General features: G+C 41.8%; 1 protein-coding gene across 11 annotated transcripts in view; it reads right to left on the bottom strand.

Moving 5' to 3' along the window:
• The window catches only part of SLC44A5 (solute carrier family 44 member 5), a 208,277-nt gene that overhangs the window by 66,050 nt on the left and 119,868 nt on the right, over nt 1-22,359 (bottom strand). The gene's annotated exons all lie outside the window — the stretch shown is intronic.

Raw genomic sequence — 22,359 nt, 5'->3', positions numbered from 1 at the left:
TAGATGACTACTAGACAACAATCACTCTAGAAGTGGGCTAAGAACAGGGGCAGCTCTATGTTTTTTGCCTCCTCAAACATGGCAGTCAGGTCTTCGGCGGCACGCCTGCAGGTGGCCCACTGGTCACGTGGATTCAGCGGCGTTTCTGTGGGTGATCTGCCAGTCTCACGCCTTTGGCGTACCCGCCACTGAATTGCCGTCGAAGCAGCAGGACCGGTGGACCTCCCACATGTGCGCCGCCGAAGGCTGCCTGACTGCCGCCCTCACAGTGACCGTCCGTCCGTCCGTCCCCCGCTTGCTCCGCTGGTGCCTGGAGCCGTCCCTGGCTAAGGAGTGTTTCTAGTCATGTCAAGGTTCCTTCCCCACTCTGAAATTTAAGGTACAGATGTGGGGACCTGCATGGACATTTCTAAGCTCAATTACTAGTTTAGATCTGGTATCACTGCCACCATTCAGAATTTTCAGTGTCTGGATTACTCCCTTTCCCCCCAAAACCTTCCCCTCCCTGGGTAGCCCTGAGAGACTCCTTCACCAATTCCCTGGTGAGTCCAGATCCAATCCCTTGGATCTTAAAACAAGGAGAAATTAACCATCCCCCCTCCTTTCTCCCACCAATCCCTGGTGAGTCCAGATCCAATCTCCTTGGATTTAAAAACAAGGAAAAATCAATCAAGCATTAAGAAAAAGGCTTTTAATTACAGAAAAGAAAGGTAAAAGAAAACCCTCTGGGAGAGATTAGCATACCAGCTACTCTCACAGACAACAGATTCAGAACACAGAGGATGTTCCCCTGGGCACAAATTTAGTTACACAAAAAAATACCCAGTTTGATTCTACCTCTAATTGCATAAGACAGGTTACAAAGAAATGAACATAAACCTATTTATCCCTTTCTAAAACTTACTACTCTGATAAGAGGCTGGTTCCTTGATCTTTTTCACTCTGGCTGAAACTGAAACTCTAAACAAAGGAAAAACTTCCCTCCTTCCTTTTGAAACATCCTGTTCCCCCATTGGTTCCTCTGGTCAGGTGTTAGCTAGGCTACGTGAACTTTTTAACCCTTTACAGGTAAAAGAGGCATTAACCTTTAACCATCTGTTTATGACACTCGTTAAAAAGAAAGTAAAAGATTGCCATACCAAACTAAACCACCTCCAACCCGGCCTAGCAGTCTAAACAAGCAGACGTGAATAAATGTCCCAATAGCTACCAGTTGGTGTAAATTGGCATAGTTCCACTGAAGCCAATGCTGGTCAAGGCCAAGCTGAGGCTCTGACCCTTAAAGTCAGTCTGTTTAAAACTAAAACCATTTTTTTTCAAGCACAAGAAGAGGCATTACTCCTCAATCAGAGGTTTAGACATGGTGAGTTTCAAGTTTCAAACATCTATTTTTGCCATAGTCCCATCTAGAAAGGATCAATTAAAGTTTCTTTTTTAAAGTGGATAAAGTGTGCGTATGTGTGTGTGTAGGGAGGATCCACCGTGAAACATAGGTGCTGGAACTAGGAGTGCTGAGGGTACACCTCTTGACTTGAAGTGGTTTCCATTATATACAGGGCTAACAGTTTGGTTCAATGGCTCTCAGCACCCTCACTATACAAATTGTTCCAGCATCTCTGCCCTGAAACCCCCAAAATAGCAGAAGAGATCTTGCTAGAGTTTTATTAAAAGTCCCATCATTCAGCTGCAATCAGCGTGACATATAAAAAGAAAGCCCAGAAATACTGTCCTTAAAAATTAAGAATGGAGAATTAGACATAAGGGCTTATAGCTCTCGGATTCTTCTGGCCAAAGTGATCCTCACTAGAGAGGGAAATCTGAGAGATATGAAGGATAGGGGACACTTAGTTATGGGTTTGAAAGGAGAGGGTGAAGAGTAGATCCAGATCCCAGTGATGGGAAGAGGGGAAAAGATTACACAACTTTTAAACAATTGCAAAACTTGGAGAGACATTTCTAGGTGTGAAAAAGAAATTAAGCATGAATGACCCATGTGCCTTTCCACAGAGAAACAATCTCAGCACTAGGTTCCAGGTCTGTGTGACTATTGGGATGTGCAGAGGCAATCTAGTGAACGAGAGTTTGTTAAACTGAAAGAACTGACAATGGAGCTCTGCTTGTTCTTTAAGCCAGAGAGGTCTCAACCTTTTTCCTTCAGCCCCCCCTCTCCCCCAACATGCTATAAAAATTCCACAGCCCACCCATGTCCACAACAACTGTTTTCCAGTAGATTAAAAGCCAGAGCCAGTGTTAGGGGGTAGCAAGCGGAGCAATTACCCAGGGCTTTATGCCACAGGGAGCCCCACAAAGGTAAATTGCTCAGGCTTCTGCTTCAGCCTAGAGAGAAGGGGTTTGGGCTCGGGATTCAGCTTTCTACTCTGGGCCTCAGTGAGTTTAATGCTGGCCCTGCTCTCTGGTTTATTTTGGCAGACCCCCTGAAACCTGCTCATGGCCCCCCAGGGAGCCCTGGACCCCTGGTTAAGAACCACTGCTTTAACCTATCGTTTGCTGCAGTTGTCACACATGAAGCTTTTCTCAAGTGCCCTGTAATGAGTGTCTGCCCAGAGAATAGATGACAGCATGTTACAGTTCTGAGGAGAGCTTTAATCTAAAGTTTAGATTTTATTTGGTATCTCAAAATGGATAAATAATGAATGGAAATGGGGTCACCTGCTTCCTTTGCTTAACACCAGCAGAAGCACTAAGCCTTTTTAAAAGGAAGGCTAACATCTGTTTCACACTAATTCTGATACTTTACTCAGGCTCAGTTTCTCACCCTCCAAAGTGACTGTTAAATGGTGCAGTGTTTAATAAAAGATAACTCAGGTAAAAATACTAATGGGAGGTGAACTGGACATTGCAATACTTTAATTATAAGTCTCTTGTTGTCAGAACCCTCTTGTACACGTGGTATTTATGATTATGTATGATCAGAGCCCATACCCATTTGTGCCAGTTCATCCCTTAAAGTTTTGCAGTTACTCAAGTGTCAATATTTCTACCACTTCACATCATTTTCTGCTCTGGGTATGACACAGATTCTATAGTGCCGAGCACAACTGATCCTGGCCTCTGGGTGCTGCTATAATATAAATATTAAATAATTACAATAATTGCACAGAAACTATTTGGGCATGGTTTGGAGAGTTTTAAAATAGATTTATTGGGACTATTTCTTGCAGCCCTCTGCCTGTGCAGCCAGGTGCCCTGTTACCATGGGTAAAATCCTGGCTCCATTGAAATCAATGGCAAAAGTCTTGCTGACTTTGTGGGGCCAGGATTTCACCTTAGAAATCCAAGGCTCAGCAGGAGAGAAAAATTAAAAAAAATATATAAGATACCTCACCAAATGACCTAAAATAACTGTTCCACACGTACCACTTTACGCCTTTAAAGTCACTGGGAGTTTTCAAAACTGGAGCAAATGGAATGCTGGGAATCTCCCCTCCCCAAACGGATTAGGCTCCCATTTCTAGCCCTGAAGGGTCACAAGATATTGGGATATTACCTTTATTGCGTAACCAGGACTGAGTATTGCCTGTGCTGGGCTTTGAACTGGTTTTGTTTTGGAGCAGAAATGCTCACATTTAGGGGGAAAATAGAAACATTTTGATGGTGAATTGACTTTGCTGATGTATTTGTATTCAAGACAAGAAAATTGCAGGAAGCTCCTCGGGGGTGAATAAATGCTAGGGGGGGATAGATTAGTGGGCAGAGTGTTGAGGAGAGAGTGCATGATAAATGTAATTTATCATATGGCCCCTGCACTCTTTCACATGGATATCACTGCCACGTTTTTATAATATACCTGTACATACACACAAAGATGCCCATCAGCCTCATGGGATACATGATGCAAAAATTACATGAGGAAAAATATAACCATTTTTTCACACACACCCCCAACCTTTTCCCAGCAGCAATGACTGCACAGACAACAGGATATTGTAATAGAGTATGATAATGCATGTAGACTATATTTATAATGATTCATTTGTGTCATGAACTAAAATGCACTGGACAACATGGAAGTCATTGTGAAAGTATGGCTGTATTTGAAATCTGCAATATTCTTTTGCCTTTTCGCAGTTCAGTTGCACCCCAAGATCTTGCCCAAATTTTGTTGTTAGCCTAACTATTCTACTTGAAATTGCCGTCTCCATAGAAATAAATCACTGATAAAAACATCAATTCATTTTAGCCAGGTGAAGTAATAAAATAATCTCATTTGATAAGTGCACATTTCTGGCCCCCATGCCAGATTGTATTGCCTACTGTTGTCATTTTGTTTAGTTTATGGGTACCGCTTTGCTTTCTACCACCTTTCAGAAATGGATTGGCTTACTCGCTTTGTTATATGTGGCAGCACAAAGTAAAAAAACACTTTGTTCCTGTGTCTTCATAGAGGTTACGTAGTACATAGGAGATGTTAACGGAATTCAGATAAATAAATAATGACTATGAATACAGAGTATCAGAGACTGGAAGTACTTATTCACGTACAAACCACGCATTGCATGGCTAATGATTCTTCTTGGGGACTACTTGCTTCTGCTGGCTTCATCCTCCAATTCTATAGTTCATAATGACAGGTGTCAGAGTGGTAGCAATGTTAGTCTGTATCAGCAAAAACAACAAGGAGTCCTTGTGGCACCTTAGAGGCTAACAAATTTAGGTGCCTCAGGGACTCCTCATTGTTTTTACAGTTCATAATGTCTCACATGTGCAATTCTCTCCAAGATGTTACACTACCAAGAAACCATTATTCTTAATATTAGAGTTGTACCAGTATTACAACAGCACTTACAGACCTGGATCCCTGGCCCTGTGCAAACACATAACAAAAAGACAGCCTCTGCCCCACAGAGTTCACCATCCACATGTATGAATATAGACCAGGGGTCGGTAACCTTTCAGAAGTGGTGTGCTGAGTCTTCATTTATTCACTCTAATTTAAAGTTTCCACGTGCCAGTAATACATTTTAACATTTTTAGAAAGTCTCTTTCTATAAGTCTATATATATAACTAAACTATTGTTGTATGTAAAGTAAATAAGGTTTTTAAAAAAAAGTGCCACTGAAAATCAGCTTGCGTGCCGCCTTTGGCATGCGTGCCATAGGTTGCCTACCCCTGATATAGACAATGGGAAACATCACTCCTTTGTGGACAAACTTGAAGCTGACTGTTAAGGCATCTATGCTGCTCAGAGCTCAGTGTTAATGGAGCTCTGCCTGAGTGCCGAGGTCTGCTCACACAGAATTCTCTGCAGGACTGATGCCTATGTTTTGAAATCACTCCAAGAAACCATGCTGTAGGAAAAAGAATTTCTGTCTGTTTTGTGGTCTATGAACAGAACTCAGGATCTCCTACTTGATTGTAGCCTGAACTGAGAGATCATCTCAGCTCTTATGGATTTAAATAGAGTGGCTGGTACTTTCATCAAACAGTGTAGCCAGACCAAAGGGCACTATTCAGCAAAGCTGAATAAACATTGGAATTGGTGGCAGATTCAGTGTGTTCAGGGATACTGTCCTTTGAGCACATGCTGCTATTATGGAGACTAGAAAGCCCACAAGAAAGGTACTAATAAGGTTTTAATGCAAACGGCACTTTCTTAATCTATCAGCCTAAACACTAGATTTTCTTAAGTTTTCTTCAGAGAATCTTTAATGAAAGGGGTTGAAATGAGCTAGCCCATGTTGTCTCACTGAGGTGTACTTCTTCCTGGTGGCTGAATATTGTGTGCCAGAAAGCTTTAATTTTAAAAAATTAAGTCTCTAGCCTTTATGGCTGTGAAGGAAATCTGCAAAATGTGAACCAGAAGAAAGCCATGAAGTGATATCTCTTGAGATCCTGCAACAAGAGCTCTAAGAAAAGTAAAACTGCCCATTCATCTCAGTGGGGTATATAATATACTACAACAATATAGATCGCAGTGTGCTGCCAAAGATACAGGCACTGATTAAAATTCCATTAGCAATAAGAAATAATCTGTTTCTTGCCAGCACTCCTCTGCGTCAGACTCTTTCAGGTTATTGACTCTAAAGCCTGATAATAATGATGTTGACATTTAAATTGTCAACTGTTTCAGTACTGACCACAGTACCCAAGAAACGAGTGAGATGATCCTATCAAGAAGATCAGCATAATCTAACTGTGAGCAGCACCTCATTTTAGAGTCGTGAGTGGGCAGAGTTTATGTTGTGGATGGAGCTCAGAAAATGACTAACACTTATGTTTTTTTCCTCAGCCTAAGGAAGATAGCCACAAGATCACTGAAAGTAAATATTTATATTTTATAAGCACCCATAAACTGCTAAGCACTTTCCGATCACAGCAGAAGACACAGGCTTTGCCCCCGTGAGTGCATAGTTTTATAAAGTTCAAGTTTTCAGACCATCAGAAAGACAGGTTGAGATGTGGGAACAAATGGACAACAGAGGTCGGGAGTAGCAAGGCTGATTTGAGAGTCATTGGTGTAAAGATGGTAGTTGAAGCTGTGTGAATGGGCAAGATCATTTAGAAAAAGGGGGCAAAGAGAGAAGGGGAGCAGATTAAGCACAGAACTCTGAGAACATCCCCACACGCACACACAAGATCTAGTGGGGAAAGAGGAAGGGGATGTGAATATCCAAGGTAGAGTCAAAGGCAACTATCACCTAGGTATCTAAGCAGCAATCACCCCCACAGATGTAATACTGTGTTTTATAAACTTCACCATGATTTATATTATATTCTTGGTTGTGGCAGAGTCAAGACTAAAAAATGTGTGGCTCTGGCCTGAAGCATTTCTTGACTGTCACCCTTGAAACCTTTATTAATCATGATTTTATGCTAATACACACTTATGCGACTTTTCCAATATAGGTCACTTCCTTCGTTGCTACAAACACTTCACACGAATGAAAATACCTATTATACACTGTGACACTAAGCATCCTTCTATCCACACCCTACACACTATGGAAAAATCTTTGTACAAAATATGTCTTGAGAGGTATCATTTGAAAACTAGTAAGTCACTGATCATTGATATTCTTGCGTGTTGTATGTACACAATGGGTATACTGGAATTATAATTAAAATGTGTTCAAACCAAGAATTTAGAGAGACAAGGTGGGTGAGGTAATATCTTTCATTGGACCAACTTCTGTTGATGAGAGAGACAAGCTTACATAGCTCTTTTCAGATACTACCTCACCCACTTGTCATTCTCTGGGCTGCAACACCAAAATGCATACAAATCAGGTATTTGAGGGGGAGTTGTTAAACAGGTCTACCCTAAACCAAGGCATCTGTGTTTACCTCAATATACATATAAGCAGTAAACAGACTTATCAAGGTAACAAGAAGTGGAGGCAAACCTCACATTAACAAGTGGAGGAGAAGACAGCATGTTGTTTACACCAGTGTTTCTGAATTACCAGTCTGTGGACTGGCTCCAGTCCCTGAGATCTCCGTGACACAGTTTAGGAAGGCAGCAAGCTGGTCCCTGGTATCAAAAGGTTGAGAAACACTGGTCTACACCCAGCAGGAGAGAGCTACGTCTGGGTTTTACTTTTTCAGAAGAATCCAATTCAAAGGCTTACTGGTCTATAAAGACAGGGATGCTGAACCTCAAATGATAAGCAATTGAAACAACTGATTGTATACAATATTGCTGTATTATAAAAGTGTACAGAGTGAGGTCTTTTCTGAAAGCTAATGATACATGGGTGATTCATATAATTGTGAACTGTATGTATTAACTTTATATAAGGCATTATGGATACTCACTGATATTAGACTAAGTAGTCTTCCCATATAGGAGGGAATGTCCCAGCTATCTACCTGTCTCCTTTGCAAATTAAGCATGGTGGAATCAGAAACAATGGAAGCACCATTTACACAGAAATCATACAGGAGGATGGGAAGCCCACAAGAAGAGAAGGACAGCATGAGGTCATCCTGCCTCTTGAAACCAGTTCTTTGAACTTGGAAGATACAAGCAAGGACAGAAGCCATTTTTGGCACACCACTCCACAGCCAATAGGCCAGAGCTCTTGCTAGCTGAGAAAGATGGATCCTTCAACCAAGGTGGGGTTGAAGTCTCTGGAATTGAACATAGGTGAGAAATCTGCTTAGGCAAAGATTTTTCACTAAGAAGAAAAGAAGCCTGTCCCTTGTGCTTCTATGGAAAGGAGAAAGTCAGCCATGACTGGGAAGAAGAATGACTGGTGAGTGAAACCATCTTGAACAACGCCTGTATCTTGCTAGATTGTTTTAGACTTTTAGTGTTTTCATTTTTATTTGCTAGTACCCCTTTCTAACTTTATTCCTTTTATTCGGCATGACTTAAACCTATATTTCGTTTTACTATAAAACAACTCAGTGTGGTGTTTAAAGGGAGGGGTTATTTAGCCTTACTTAAGTTAATAAGCTGTCATGTATTTGTGTCTCTTTAGAGGAACAAACAAACCTTATTACCTCCTGATTTGTTAACGAGAAGGCTGGACACTGCAGAGCACACCGTTTTAGGGAAATTTGGGACTGAAAGCGTGTTGGGGTCACCCTGCAAATAGCAACCCAGGCTGGTAGAAGCCAAAGTGGGTCTGCAGAACAGGTGCTGGGGTCAGAGATGCTGAACCAGCACATAGACCATCAGAGTGTGACCTGCATGCAGGCAGGCTGGTTGTAAGCAGCCCAGGTTGGGAGCTACAAACAGCAAAGCATTTTGAGGCACTCAAGGTTACAGGGTAGGCAACGACACAAACCTTCAGCTGGTCTAGACTGCCCCCCAGAATATGAAATACACTATTTATGAAAATGCTGAACAGCTCTCTGTGGTTTTCACACTGTTTATTGGGTCTGTCTAAAAGATCCAGAAATAATCACTGCGCCAGCTCCTCAGCTGGTGTAAATCAATATAGCTCCACTGAAGTCAATGGAGAGACACTGATTTATACCAGCTGAGGATCTTGCCCAAAATTATTGTGGAAAGAAAGACTGAGGACTGAAATCAACCGTACCACTTCAGTCAAACACTCCCTGGATTAATCTACTAGCTGGAGTGTTATCCTGGGGACAGAGAGCTTTTAGCTTGTTTCAATTAGGTTTTTTGACTCTGAGCACATCAGAAATACATGCTCAAGAGATATTCCTATATTTAAATTAGAGATAAAAAAGGAAACCAGACCCATTGAATGGGAACGATTCTACCCATCTGTTTGGAAGATGATTTTCAATATTATTTTCAGTGCAATTGTGTATGTGTATATATGTATGACCAGATGCGTTTCTACACAGATAAATAAGTGTATACAAAGGGTTAAGACCTGAAGCATTTGTATTTGTTCATGTCTTGCTACAAAATTAGTGTCTCTATTGTTAGCTTATTTTAAAATTATGGGTAAAACTTGATCCTTAATATTTTAAAGTCCATGCTTGCAGACAAAGTACATAATCATGCTGTTTTCCCTCAGTCTTCTAGTGTGTGTGAAATTTTAATGCTTAGTGAAAAGGGGAACTGAAAACAGTTGGCTAGAGACAAGCATAGTATGGCCATGTTTTGTACAAGCTTCCTCCTACAGCTCTGCAAATGCACCCCTGTTCTGACCTGCAAGACCCCACTTATTCCATTAGGAAGCTCACTGTGCTGAAGTGCAGCATTTTGTGTAATGTGGATAAACGTTCATGAGAACTAAATAGGCTGGGACCATGGAATTCATTTGACTTGTGACCTAATTTCTGGACTGAAATTTAAGTTTCCAGAGGGAGAGGCTGTGACACTGACTGACACACCATGCAATCTTCTCGTCTATTGCTAACATTTGCTTTTATATTTTCTGAGAAGTTTAAAAAATTGGAGGCAATTCTAATAAAATATTGTAATCACCACAAGTCCAATGCATCTCATTTCCCCATTTTACGTTCACGTCTGTGCTACTCATCAGCAGACTGAAATGGATTATGTCAAAAAACTCCATTTTCTCAGCAACTACCAGTATTAAATATTAAACATATCCCAAAAGATTAACGTAGGGAGGCTGAACGCTGTATAAACCTTGTACAGCGCAAGTGCACACCAAACTAAGATTCATTTTCCAGCAGAGCCTGAGATTGAGTGGATATAAATTTTAAACAAAACAGTAAGTTGTTGGATCTTATCAGAAGGTAATAACAAATTTCATATTCTGATCTTTAAATATTTTTACACAGTCTAGTTCAACCAAAAGATGTCTGAATATTAAAGTCAGTTCTGAAAACTATCTTGTAGTGTAACATAATGTATATTAAAACAGGCATTTTAGTCTAGAGACATATTTTCTGTCTGAAGCTACAATAAAAACCATCACCAAATCTGCCTGCAAATCTAATCATCATGAAGGCCATTCACACATCATATGATCCTAAATTTATTTTCTAGATGGTTACACAGATAAAGAGAAGAAAAAATTCCTGTCTATATTATAAGTGCAGTCAGGTAAGTGGGATGCAGGAAAACAGCGTCTTGAGGTGAAATCCTGGTTTCACTGAAGCTAATAGGAATTTTTCCATTGACTTCAGTGGGGCCAGGATTTCACTCCAAATTCAAATCAGAGCCATAAGCATACTGAAATATAATTGATTCAGAACATCACTGCTGGGGACTATGATGTGTGTATTAAGGAAAATGTCTGCAGCATTTTAATGGGATATATTTTCAGTCTCAGCCAGCTCTCCACAGGTGGATCTAGGGTGACCAAATAGCAAGTGTGAAAAATAAGGACGGGGGTGGGGAGTAATAGGTCCCTATATAAGAAAAAGCCCAAATATCAGGACTGTCCCTATAAAATCGGGATCTCTGGGCACCCTAGGTGGATCAAAGGCGAAGACAGGAATGTTGTAGAGAGAGAGGGCATTAATGAGCCCATTATTGGTGCCCACACTTCAAAGAGAACGTTGACATATTGGAAAGGGTTCAGAAAAGAGCTACAGGAATGATTCAAATACCAGAGAAACATGCCTTGTAGTGAGAGATTTCAGAACGCAATCTATTTAGTTTATCCAAGAAAAGGATAAGAGGTGAACACAGCACACAAGCACTCAAATGGGGACAAGATTTCTCATAGAAGGTAATGGTTCAATTTAGCAGAAAGAGGTGTAATGAGATCTGTTAAGTGGAACCTGAAGCTACACAAATTCAGACTAGAAATAGGGCACACACAAAAAATTAACACTAAGGGTACTTAAGTGTTGGAACAACTTACCTAGAGATGTGGTAGATTCTTCATCACTTGAAGTCATTAAGTCAAGACTGGAAATATTTTTAGAAGATATGCTATAGATCAAACGGAAGTTACAGGCTTTATGCAGAAATTAAGGGGCAAGGTTCTATGGTTTGTGTTATGCAGAAGGTCAGACTACGTGATCTTAGTGGTCTTAAAATCAATCAGTTTACAGAACAATCAGCGAAAAGGGGAGGAGACAGAAGGAAGCAAACCGAGTCTGAAAGTGAAATTTGATTGATTGATTGATTGATTGATATGGGATTTATTGGTTACCTTTACTGAACAGCAACATATATAGGCACTACCCGCTGCCAACTAAAATGTAACAAAAGGACAAAGCTGTCCCAGAGCCCTAAACACAGCACTCTACAGCTTTCAACTGCTGTTTACAAATCCTTATTAAATCAGTAGTAAAAGAAGAAAGGAAATAAGACTAGTAAGAACATGCCTCTATGTGGCCACACGTAAAAAACATGTACTCTCATCCCGAATCTTTCCTGATGCAGTCTCTTCCTCCTTTAACTATCCAGCACAAGCATTTAAGGGTTTTGTTTTTAAACATTGACAAACATCAATAATGATATCTAGTTACTTGTTTTCAGTTTTAGAACAGCTGCTCCAAAATAGGCTGTGGATTTAAAATTCTGATTGTCTCTTCATGGCATGCCTCTTGCTTGGGGGGCAGGACTCTGCCAGGGTGCAGCTTGTGTGGGCCACAAAAAAAAAAAAAAAATTGGCTTGAGTTTTTCATTTCAAAACAATATGTATTTTGAAATGTGGTCAAAATAAAAAACCTCTCACAAATAAGGGTGAAAAATACCAAAAAAGGTCAAATCGCTGTTGACTCAAAATTATTTTTTGTGTTTTTCAATTTAATGAAAAATCTTGAAAAAAAGGGTTTCGGGTCAGATCCAACTGGATTTGCTTTTTTCCTTTTTCAGCTCGGTCCCCAAATTTAACTCTCATTTAAATCCAAGAAGGAATAGGAGTGGGTCAGGCCACCTGTCCTTGCAGAAAGCAGCAAAGGTAACATTCTACTGCACAGAAGGCTCCATGCCAAGGTCTGAACTTTGTCTTTCTTCTATAGCATCTCAAAAGTGCTTTATAAACCTTATAAAGTAGTCAAGTACTATTGTTCCTATCTCACATATGGGAAAATTGAGGCAGAGACAAGGACAGAACCCAGATCTTCTAGCAACTAGTCTTGTGCTTTAGTCATGAAACGGCCCTTCTTAAGTATGCTTGAGATAAGTAAAGAAGGAACATTAAGAGTTCTGAAGAAAAGGAAATCACCATTTTCCTAGAGCATTGTGGTAGGGAAGGAAAGAAGAGTCCATGAAGAGGCATTGCTATAGAGGAAATGTAATAAAATCACAACTAGTGGAATTTACTAGGGGATAGGCAGGAAGAAAAAGAAGAAAACAGTTACACCTCAAAGGCTATTGTCGATCCCCTCCACTTTATTGTGGATACAGTATGCTAAAGTTTTGCTCCTGATTCCCAAGCTGAGAGTCCCCTTTCTCACCAGACCTCAGCTCTTCTTTGAAGTTCTATGACCCTAAGAGTGTATAGCCAAGAGACATTCATTTATGCACAAAGGAAAATGGGTTCATGAACTGTAAACATGTTACCAAGTTAAATATGCCGAAAAACCAAGTAGCTGAGTCTTACAATCTTCAGTCAGCTGAACTGTGAGTTTTAAATTTAAAGTTGCTTTAAAGGATAGCAAGAGCTAGCAACCACCCCAAAGAGAAATTGTGTCCTTCAAGACATAACAGGGAATACCACCAAGCAAAGAGGAACGCATAAGAAAAATAAAGAAACTCCAGAATGAACTCATGAGAAAAAAAAAAGAAACTACATAAAAGAGGGAGGAAAAATAACCAAGAAGGACAGAGGAATAGTTCAGACCAACTCCAAAATGAGAGACATTCAAAAGTAGCTTTATGATTCAGCTATATAACAGCAGTTTCAAAAATGTGCTATGACATTAGAGAGGGGGGAAGGATAGCTCAGTGGTTTGAGCATTGGCCTGTTAAACCCAACATTGTGAATTCAATCCTTGAGGGAGCCATCTGGAGCAAAAATCTGTCTGGGGATTGGTCCCCCTTTGAGTAGGGGGTTGTACTAGATGATCTCCTGAGGTCCCTTCCAACCCTGATATTCTATGATATATGTGAATATTCTCTTGCTGCAGTTTAAAGAAAATCTGGATGGAAAGGAGACAGTGAATTTCATACAAGAAAATAGTCTAAGTGCTGGAAGAAAAACTGGAGAAGTTTGTGGTTTTGCACCTAACAGCATCGTCATCAAGGTTATATTTAGTAACCTATTAAAATATCTTAAAATGGCATTAATGAAACTTATTCCTAAACAATTACAGCATGGATTACTGAACTTCTTATGAACACAGCATGGCTAGCCTCCTCTGTGACATACTCAGTCGCCTCTGTTCTTAGAATGATGCGCTGAGACCATTCAATAAAACCCAGTTCATTTGACAAAGCACCCCAAAACATCAGTAAAAGAGTTCAGTTTAGTGCCTGGGAGAAAACCAACTGTCTTTAGCATTGTGAAACTAGGTAGAGTGTTCACCGTTGCTATAGGGCCTGATCCTGAGAGGTGATGAACCCCCTCCAACTCCTGTTGGCAGATGCAGTTTTCTGAGTTTAAGAATACCCAATAAATCACCGATCGACAGTCTTTTCTTACCATTCCATAACCATGCAGACTGAACAATATTTTCTCTGGGTGTCTGTGATCTTTAAGGCCTTCCTTTGGCTCCAATTACTGAGTTTGCTGTTCAAATACTCTAGCAGACTTCACCCACTAATTTCTTTAAGGATTCAAGAGTTGAACAGGGGAAGATCAATGCAGCACTAATGCGCTTGCAATATATGGCAGTGTCACTTATAATCATGAATGTGTACCACATTTTCCTACTCTCATGATGGTACTCTGTGGAACTGTGGCCCAGTATTCCCCGGGGAAGAACACATTGTAAAAATAGTAAGAAAATGCCATGCCTAAAACATAAGTCACTCTTCTGTGGTTTAAGTTGAACAGAAAGGTTTTCAACACTTAACAAATCTCACCTTGTCAGAATAAAATATAGCTCCTCCTTCACTATCTCTGCAATTTGTAAAAAGGTGGAAACGACACCTTGGGATGTGTTAATTAAGTGAAATCATTTATCCTTTATAACCATATATTTAATCTCAAACTAGTTTTCTTAGAGCAGTGGTTTTCAACCTTTTTTCATTTGCAGACCCCTAAAAAAAATTTCAAATGGCAGTGCAGACCCCTTTGGAAATCTTAGGCAAAGTCTGTGAACCTGGAGAGGTTCATGGACCACAGGCTGAAAACCACTGAAAAGGTTACAATCTAATTTTGAAATCTGTTCTATTTACACTTATCACTTCCATTTTCTGCTTTAGCTGATACATGTTTTAAATGACGTCTTTAATGTTTTAAAATGACATTTGGCATTAGAACTTGAAAGGGATGAAGTTCATCCATATTTAAGATATAGTCCCATATACGTAATAGTACAAACACTGTCTCATAATTTAAATACCAATAAAGAAAAATTCCCTCACAGCCACCAGCTCTTTTATTATAGGTCACTGATGACAACATAGCAACCTTTAATCCTAATTCTACATGAGCATCCTAGAACTGGGCTACCCTACGCAACTGAACAACACTAAATTAAAGGTGGAGAAGAAACTAAAGACATGTTCTGATTTGTGTCTGTGGGACTCTGACAATTACCTGACTAAAAGCTGGAGGACAGACACCCAGCTAAAGCTGAACAGCACGCAGTGTAAGGGCTTGTCTACATCACAAAGTTGCAGCGCTGGTGAGGAGGTTACAGCGCTGCAACTTAGGAGGTGTACACATCTGCAGGGCATCACCAGCGCTGCAACTCCCTGTTTGCAGCGCTGGCCGTACTCCCGTTTTGTCTCGGGTGTAGAGGATCCAGCGCTGGTGATCCAGCGCTGGTAATCAAGTGTAGACACTTACCAGCGCTTTTCTTGACCTCCGTGGAATAAGCAGGTATCCCAGCATACCTGAGGAAGCCTCTCTGGTAATCAAGCAGGTCTCCTTCCCCGGTTTGCTCTCGCATTCCCCGAACCCCCGTGCAAGCAGGTCTCCTTCCCTGCGGTTTGCTCTCGCGTTCCCCGAACCCCCGTGCAAGCAGGTCTCCTTCCCTGCGGTTTGCAGGGGGGTTCGGGGAACGCGAGAGCAAACCGCGGGGAAGCTGGTCTCCTTCCCCGGTTTGCTCTCGCGTTCCCCGAACCCCTGTGCAAGCAGGTCTCCTTCCCTGCGGTTTGCAGGGGGGTTCGGGGAACGCGAGAGCAAACTGCGGGGAAGCTGGTCTCCTTCCCCGGTTTGCTCTCGCGTTCCCCGAACCCCCCTTGAAGCCACCCAACAGCGCTGCAGTGTGGCCACATCTAACACCACTTGCAGCGCTGGTTGCTGTAAGTGTGGCCACTCTGCAGCGCTGGCCCTATACAGCTGTACTAATACAGCTGTAACAACCAGCGCTGCAAAATTGTAGATGTAGACATACCCTAAGTCAGCAATGTATGTGTGCACAACAGTGCCTTAAAACTCACCTTGCATTCCTCTGTTTCTCCTTCAGGCAGGGCCATTCTCCCCGCACTGAGTTAGAGCAGCAGCAAGGCGTGCGCAGGAATTCGGCCTCCTCCAGCCCCAGGGCGTGGAGGGGAAAGTGAGAGAGCTCCTCTCCCCTGAGCCTCCAGCAGGGAGAATGAGCTCCTCTAGCCCCAGGGCTGTGAAAGGGAGAGAGAACGCCTCTAACCCCGCTCTCTCACTCTCCTCGCTGCAGACCAGGAGCCCGCTGATTACTGGGGGGGCCTATGCACTTGCTTGCCCCCTTGTGCATGCCCCTGGAGCAGCCTAAGGGCTACTCTAACTTACGTTGACTAAAAAGTGACAGAGTCTCCTGTGGCACCTTATAGACTAACAGAAGTATTGGAGCATAAGCTTTCATGTGTGAATACCACGAAAGCTCATGCTCCAATACTTTTGTTAGTCTATAAGGTGCCACAGGACTCTCTGTCACTTTTTACAGATCCAGACTAACATGGCTACCCCTCTGATACTTTACATTGACTAAAAACAGTCCCAGGGCTGAAACTGCAGGCTGGGATCAGTATGAAATCGAGGTGTTCCATCCAGGACTCCATTATGCAGCCACAGTACCTTTTCCCTGCCATGCTGCCTGGAAGTAGGGAGAGGGAGGGGCCTAATATCCTCTGTGCCAATTCTCTGCCGAGAAAGGATCCTCCTTGCACTGAGGCTGGATTATGCTGGCTTTAAGTACAGATTGTACCAGCAGTACAGGGCAAAACAGCCACACTCTTTAGATCAGGTTTTTAGCCCTACAAAGAGAGCAGTCAAACTCAGCATCCCACTATTTAACACACACCACATGAATGTAAGTATGCACAAATGTCAATACTAATTTCCTCATTTATCATCCATTATAACTATGAGGAAGAATTAATGTACAGCTATTTACCTTTAGCCATGTGTTCCTGCTGGGCACACTGTTTAAGCAGAGCACCTAGAGAAGCACTTCTCTGCTTAATTCCATCAGTGAAAAATCTGGTTAGCATTGTGACAAAGAACCACATACCCATTTAAAGAATGTATAGGTTGGTCCCTGAACACAGGGACAGTCCCTATTTTCACAGCTTGCCTCTGTGTTTCACCAGGAACCCTGTAAATCCCCCAACATACAGTTCATGAGAAAGAGCTGCCAGCCAGCTGAGTTGGTGGAACTGACGCCATGCTGGGTAAATGCTTATGCACTCTAAGGACCACCCCACCACAAGCACACTCCACTCTGTCCACTGAGAAATCTCAGAATGAGCACCCACCTCCAACTGCACCTTCCCCTGCAGGCAAAGTCAGATCCATATCCTGTCAGTCCAGACAATGCTATGAACGATGAGCTTGCAGACAACTCATTTTTTACCAGTATTACTATATATAGGTGGCTGTCTATCACCCTTGGCTGCTATCCATGCTTGTGCTCACCTCTGCTGCACCATGGCACTAGATTGTGGCAGGGCTTGACAGGAAGGACACAGAGGACTCAGAGTGAATGCAAGAGGGAGATTATGGCAGCAGAAAAGGGGGAGGCAGGAAGTTAAGTGCTCAAGAGAGGAGAGAAAGGAGGAGAAGACTGACAGACTGGGGAAGGGAGAGAAAGTGAGTGGGGCAGAAGAGAATTGAGGAAAACAATAAAACGATAAAAGCACAGAAAACATGAGATAGAGAAGCAGTCAACTTCCTCTTTTACCTCCCCCAGTGGCCAAGTCCCTCTTATGCAACCTTTCTTGACTCCATCCAAACTCTCTCTTATGAAACTCTCAAATCCAACATTTACATTACAAATATATCCCCTATGTAAATACATGTTTACACGTCATTACCATTCTATGAGCAATCTAGTCCCCAAACAGGATGATGATAAAAATCCAGGAAACGGAGATTGAAGGCTACTGCTGTCCTCAATTCAAGCCCTTGAACCTAGATACACAAGGTTATTTTGCTACACCGTGGGATTTTACTAACCCTTGCGAAGTGATACTTAAATCCTTACAAGAATATATTTTGGTAGTAATATGTGCAGCACTTAATACAGTAAAACATTCCAAAAGCGAACACTTAAATTCCTCTGTACATACACAGACACAGACTTACAAAGTCTCATTGCCAAATTTGTGAACAGAGATCTTATATTAGGATTTATTCCCTAAACTAACATTAATGATTTTCCATTTATTTCCAAACTATCCATTTTTGGAAGGGAAAGGAAAAGAAGAAATACATGTGTGGGTGAAAAAGAATGGTGTGTGTTTAAGGGACAGCTTTGAATATAACTATGCTGCAGTTTTCACCTTTGCCATCATTTTTCTGCTGAGCAAAATAAAACTGATAAATAATTGATGTCTTTCTGTTATTTACCATGTTCACCAAGAGGATGGTAAATGGCAGTGTCAAATACATTCTCAATGTTGAAATTGTATTCAGAAAAAAAATTAGCTATTCCACATAATCTCTTTGCTGTATTCTGCCCACTTTTACTTTCGCTGTAACCTACTCAACCCATTTGAGTGTTAACAGACATGCTTTCCCCTGCAACACTGACCACTAAATGCATTGGGGTTAGATTGTACTGACGGGAGATTTTGTAACAAAGGGGAAAATGTTTCAGAACGAATCTATTTCTTCTAGTTATAGGATGGATACTACCCTTGTCTTTTTCCTGACATTTCCATATTATGCTGCACATTTTGACCGAGGACAGAGGCAGGCAGGCAGTCTCAGAAAGAGCAGAATGAGAACTGAATAAATTGAGAGAACTGCAGTGTGTTATCACAGCAATTAAAGATGTCTTTTTGATAACATCATCTTGGGATTAGCATGAGTTGTTTGGCTGAGAGTCACTCAGCACAGCCAATACATTTTAATCCTTTTAATTCAAACAGCTTTTTCATTAAACACAACAAAATCCCCATACAACATCCCCAAAAATAACAATATTAGCAAAGCCTAGACACTTAGCCCTGGTCTACACTACAGAGTTAGGTCAACGTAAGGCAGTTTACCTTAACCCAACTCGTCAAGTAGCTACACTAAAATGCGGGTCCTACTGCTGTAACTCACCCGCTACACCAACTCAATAACTCCACCTCCGCGAGAGGCATAGCACTTAGGTTGATGTAACCAGGTCAATCCAGTGTCAATGTACACACTGTTGCTGGCTTTCAGAAGCCATTCCACAATGCCCCAAGCTGAATCGGTGCGAGTGCTCATGGCGAGGACGCACACCGCTGACACAAGGAGCATAGTGTGGATATGCAAAAGCAGTTTAATTACTTTGGTGGCTCTATGCCAACATATGTTAGGTTGACTTAAGTTTGTAGTGTAGACTTGCCCTTAAGCTACTTTAACATTCCATTCCATCCACTGCTGTTTAACATTTTAAGTATGTGCAATCAGTGATTGCCAAATCACTCTCTCTCCTTTTAAAAGGGACAAAAATAAATGAAAATATAGGAATCATCACCACTAACTAACCAATGGTGGAAAAATCTGTACCATAGTCTCTGGGCCATATGCTGCTCTCCTGAAGATAAAGCCACAGGATGGTAAAACAAATGTCCCAGTACAGAGGTAATGAGTGTGGTAAAGGAAATGGACCCAGGTCAATGAAGCAGCCTCACCTCTTCTCAACCTACACCCTCCTCCCCCAGCAGTTGGATTACTCAGAAGCCTTGGAAGATTTTCATTGCCTCCTTTCCCCTGTTGCCATGCTGTGTCCTAAACCCCTTATTATTAAAAGATGTGGGTAGGATAGCAGGTGCAGAGGAGAGTTATTGCTGGTTCTATCAGCAGCCACTTCTCACTGCACATCCATCTAATCCCCAGGAAAGCATGCAGCAGAAAACAGGCACTTCCCAGCTCAGCCCACCCGGTATTTATGATGATGAAGCACAAATTACTAAGAAATCAGCTTGACTTTCTGTCATGGTATAATCCCCACTCTGAACCTTAGCGTCCAAAAGATGGAGTACCAGCATGAGTTCCTCTAAGCTCAATTACCAGCTTAGAACCTGTAGCGCTGCCACCAACTAGGAATTCCAGTGCCTGGTACACTCTGGTCCCCCCAAAAACCTTGCCCGGGGACCCCCAAGACCCAGACCCTCTGGATCTCAACACAAGGAAAGTAAACCCTTTCCCTCACTGTTGCCTCTCCCAGGCTTCTCCTCCCTGGGTTACCCTGGAAGATCACTGTGTGATTCAAACTCCTTGAATCTAAAACAGAGAGGAAAATGTACCTTCTCCCCTCCTTCTCTTTCCCCCTCCCAGACTCTTCCTGAGAGAAAGTAATCCTGGCACAGAGAGAAATCAGCCGCTCTCTCCCTCTTCCCTCCTTTCTCCCTACCAATTCCCTGGTGAATCCAGACCCAGTCCCCTGGGGTCTCACCAAAATAAAAAAAACAATTAGGTTCTTAAACAAGAAAAGATTTTAATTAAAGAAAGAAAAAACAGTAAAAATTATCTTTGTAAATTTAAAAAAAATGGAATAGGTACAGGGTCTTTCAGCTATAGACACTGGGAATACTCTCCCAGCCTAAGTATACAAGTACAAATTAAAATCTTTTCAGCAAAATACCAATTTGAACTCCTTTCAGCCAAATGCACATTTGAACTCCTTCCAACCAAATACACATTTGCAAATAAAGAAAACAAACATAAGCCTAACTCGCTTTATCTACCTCGTACTCACTATTCTGGATCTATAAGAACCTGTATCAGGGAGATTGGAGAGAAACCTGGTTGCACTTCTGGTCACTCTCAGAACCCAGAGTGAACAACAACCAAAACTAACAGCACACACAAAACCTTCCCTCTCTCAAGATTTGAAAGTACCCTGTCCTCTGATTGGTCCTCTGGTCAGGTGACAGCCAGGCTTACTGAACTTGTTAATCCTTTACAGTTAAAGAGATATAAAGTACTTCTGTGCTATTAACTTTTCTTATCTGTTTATGACACTCTCAGATTCCAGATAGCATTTACAGAACTGGCAATTAGTAGGGGTCTACTTAACTAGCAGAGAAATCATCCATTTTTTGGCTGGTTGGTCACAGCATAAATTTCGCAGATGTGTATTTATGCGTGATCAACCCACAAAAAATGTGTGATTTCTCTGCAGCATTTCACAAACTGGGGTCCCCAACCCCAAAGGGGGTCATAAGCTTATTGAAGGGGGGTCCCGGTATTGCCACTCTTACTTCTGTGTAGCTCCTGTTGCCTGAAGCTGGGAGGCAGGAAAACAGCGGTGCCAAGCTCTGAAAGCAGGGCTGCCACATCAGCAGCACAGAAGTAAAGGTGGCAATACCATACCATGTCATTCTTACTTCTGTGCTGCTGCTGGCAGCAGCACTGTCTTCAGAGCTTGACACTTGGCCAGCAGCTGCTGCTCTCCATTCTGCCTTCCAAGCTGGTCGGCCAGAGACCAGATTTCACAGTCCATGATGCGATTTTCACATCTGCAAATCTGATAGTCCCCTAGCAATTAGACTCAAAACGAAATATTTTTTATTGTGAACTGAGTACATTTTATATGGAATCACAGAAACACAATGAACATGAAACCTCACAGTGCCAATTTTGTATAATTATCATGCAGAGAAGAACCACTCTTGAAACTTAGATGGAGTACTTGAGGAAGAAATCTTCCAACGCCTTCGTTTTAGGCTCCTTTGCCCAGAGTCCAGTGGACTTCAATGGAGCGCCACATTGCAGATCCCTTTTCCCAACTGAGAACTTAGAAGAACTAATGTATTGCAAACTGATATTTAGGGTGACTAGTTAAGGCGGATGCAGGAATACATATAAAATAGTCTACAGCCCTCTCTATCAGTGAGTTATCAGCTTCTGCTGCAGCCATCATCAGATGTGCATTACTACAATTATTTCTGCAACCACACCTTCAGATATTGACAAGAACAACTTGGCACCTGGGAGTCTCATGTACCTCCCATATGCAAAAAAGAACACAGCTTTATTCTTCTATCAATAGAAACAGATTACCTATGAAATTAGGACCAGGTCAGTCTGTTTATCAGAAGAGACTAGAGACATATTTCCCCCCACCCACTATATACATACAGATTTACATGTCCTGTGGCCAAGTGTGTACAAATGGAGACCAGATTTGCCCTGCAAACATATTTTTAAAATTCTTGCTCATATAGGCAAAAAGTATGTCTATACCTCCTTTGTTACTCTCCTTCTCCTACAGGAAGTAGAAGGCTTCTGAAGTCCCTGGGCCACAAACAGAGGCCAGAGCAAGCCCCTCTGACTGCTGTCGACTCTGCAGGGAGTTCCTCTGAAGATGCACTTGGTTCACTGGAGCCACTAGCTGGATTGTATTAGCCTGGAATTTTGGTGCAGGATGTTAGGTCCAGCTCCATATTTGGGGAACTTCTATTGCCTGTTATGGCTCATAGCACTTTAACAAGTGTCTTACACTCTTTTAGAAGGGAAGTATCTTAGAGG

The sequence above is a fragment of the Gopherus flavomarginatus genome, chromosome 7, assembly GCF_025201925.1.
Source record: "Gopherus flavomarginatus isolate rGopFla2 chromosome 7, rGopFla2.mat.asm, whole genome shotgun sequence".
NCBI classification, from domain to species: domain Eukaryota; kingdom Metazoa; phylum Chordata; order Testudines; family Testudinidae; genus Gopherus; species Gopherus flavomarginatus.
This window is presented reverse-complemented; position numbering and strand designations above follow the sequence as displayed.